This window comes from Carlito syrichta, unplaced genomic scaffold (genome assembly GCF_000164805.1).
Source record: "Carlito syrichta isolate Samal-C Ts95f unplaced genomic scaffold, Tarsius_syrichta-2.0.1 Scaffold126721, whole genome shotgun sequence".
Lineage (NCBI taxonomy): Eukaryota > Metazoa > Chordata > Mammalia > Primates > Tarsiidae > Carlito > Carlito syrichta.
The window spans coordinates 216,116-218,266 of record NW_007070817.1 but is presented as its reverse complement, the minus strand read 5'-3'; the positions used below and the strand labels follow the sequence as shown (position 1 = coordinate 218,266).

The 2,151-nt window shown below is 51.3% G+C and overlaps 1 pseudogene; it reads left to right on the top strand.

The window, feature by feature from the left end:
- Positions 1 to 488: 488 nt before the first annotated feature.
- On the top strand, positions 489 to 1,167 carry LOC103250201 (annotated as a pseudogene).
- The last annotated feature ends 984 nt before the right edge of the window (positions 1,168 to 2,151 follow it).

Genomic DNA, 2,151 nt, shown 5'->3' with positions numbered 1-2,151 from the left:
CAAATGTTTTGATTCTCCCATTTGAATAAAAACTGCCTTCCTAAGCACCTAAATTTCCAGTTTCTTATGTCTGGCTATGAAGATTCCATCTAAAAATTAGAACATGTATCATCTATTAATTGTCACGCCTACCAAAGCAAGAAATACAACAAAAGGACGGGGGTCAAGAAAACCAAAGGTAGCATAAACAATAAGATATTGGCCACTTTATCCATTCAAATGAGATGGATGATAAGTCCAAAACAGAAGGAAAAAAATTAGATGTCTTTTAAAACGTCAAGGGGCCACTACTCTGGTAAAATCTCGGGAGTCGGCGGATCCCAGCGCCGCTCAGGGGACACAGTGAGGGCCCAGCACCAGCAGAGAACATGAGGCTGTTGGAAGCAGACCCCTCTGAAGAGGTCCTGGAAATGCGTGGCCAAAGAGATCTGGGCGTCCTCTTAAGCCCCAGCAAGGTTTTTAGAAATTTTAGAAATTTGGCTGTAAAAATGGGCGGGATTTTCCTTGACCACATCGGAGGGACCTGTCTATTTCCTTTACTTTTTTTTTTTTTTTGAGTCGGAGTCTCACTCGGTCGCCCAGACTGGGGTGCAGCGGCCGCTCCCGGCCACCGCAGCCTCGACCTGCTGGGCTCCGGCGAGCCTTCCGCCTCAGTCTTCCCAGTACCCGGAATTACAGGCGCGCGCTACCACGCCCGGCTGATTTTTTTTGATTGATCGTAGAGATGAGGTCTCGCTGGCCCAGGCGGGTCTCGAACCCGCGGGCTCAGGCCATCCCCTCACCTCAGCCTCCCAAAGACGCGGGATTACAGGCTGAGCCACCGAGCCCAGCTGCGTCTATTTTCTTGTGCAAACTGTGACACGATCCTGACGAACCGCTCAGAAGCCATCTCCACCAGGCTCACGGGCGCCACCGGCAGGGCGTTCCTGTTGAACAAGGTCGTGAACCCGCAGTACGGTGAAATTCAGGATCGGGTCGTGCTCACCGGCCGCCCCAGGGTCCGAGAGGCGAGCTGCAAGAACGGCGACCGCCAGCTGGGCTGGATCTACGAGGGTGCCACCGCAGACAGCCCGCCAGCGCTCCCAGGAAGGCCGCGTCATCCTGCAGCGGGCGCCCGTGCCTGAGAGTGAGGGCTTCGAGGCGCACGTGCCGTCCGACAACTCTTGAAGAGGGGGACAAAAGGCCGCCCGGTGCGGGTCTCCTTCACGGAAAGCAAAACCTGCTTACACACACTGTCACCTCAGCGTCCGTGGGATTCATGGACCGCGGAGCCAGCGGTTGTGAGACCCTGAGATGGAACCTTTCTCTTCCTTGTGTTTTTTCTTTTGTACGCTCCATCCAACAGCAGTGTGTAGAGAGAATATTATGCAGATGCCGTTCATTCTTTTTCCCTCTGTTTACATCTTGAGGCGGAAGAGTCTGTCTGCACTCCCGTGGTGGGCTATGTAAGGAAACACGTGGGCTCTTCGGGCACAAGGGTGTTTTGTGTCCATTTCGAAAGGAAAAGGTGTCTAGGGCCTGGTTTTAAGCCTCCTTGGGCTTCTCGTAAAACTTGCTTTTTATCATAAGCCCAGTTATCGCCCTTGGTTTGCGGGCTTCAGCGGAGAGGCGGGGCCTGTGCCCAGCGCTGAGGCTCGCTGTGGGCTTGGCTTGTGCTGGCCGCTGAGCCTCCCCGCTGGGCCCCGCTCCCGTCGAGGGGTCCACGGCAGCAGAGCCCACACTTCCTTGTCGGTCTCGACCCAACAACGTCACCTTCCCAGCTATCTGTCACCATGTGATTGTTGATTGGAAACCTTTTCTGAGATGGGTTGTCTTTTTCCATGTAACTTAAGCATAGTAATATAAATAAAGTAATCGTTGGGGGAAAAAAATCTCGGGAGTCTTTTTAGTCTAAAATATTTAAAACACTGTATTTCTTATCTTTCTTGCTGATGTTATAATAACTAACGCTTAGAGTTAGAGTTACGAAGGTGAAAAACTTGCAATTTTTTTCCCTCATTCTGATACTAACTACCTCTGTGGATCTAAATCAGTCACTGAACCTTGAGTCTCCATTTCCCAACCTATGAAATAAGGTCTATGATCTAGATGGTCTCTAAGATTTCTTCCGGTACTAACCTGACTCCTTCGTATGAACTCCAATGTAAAGTG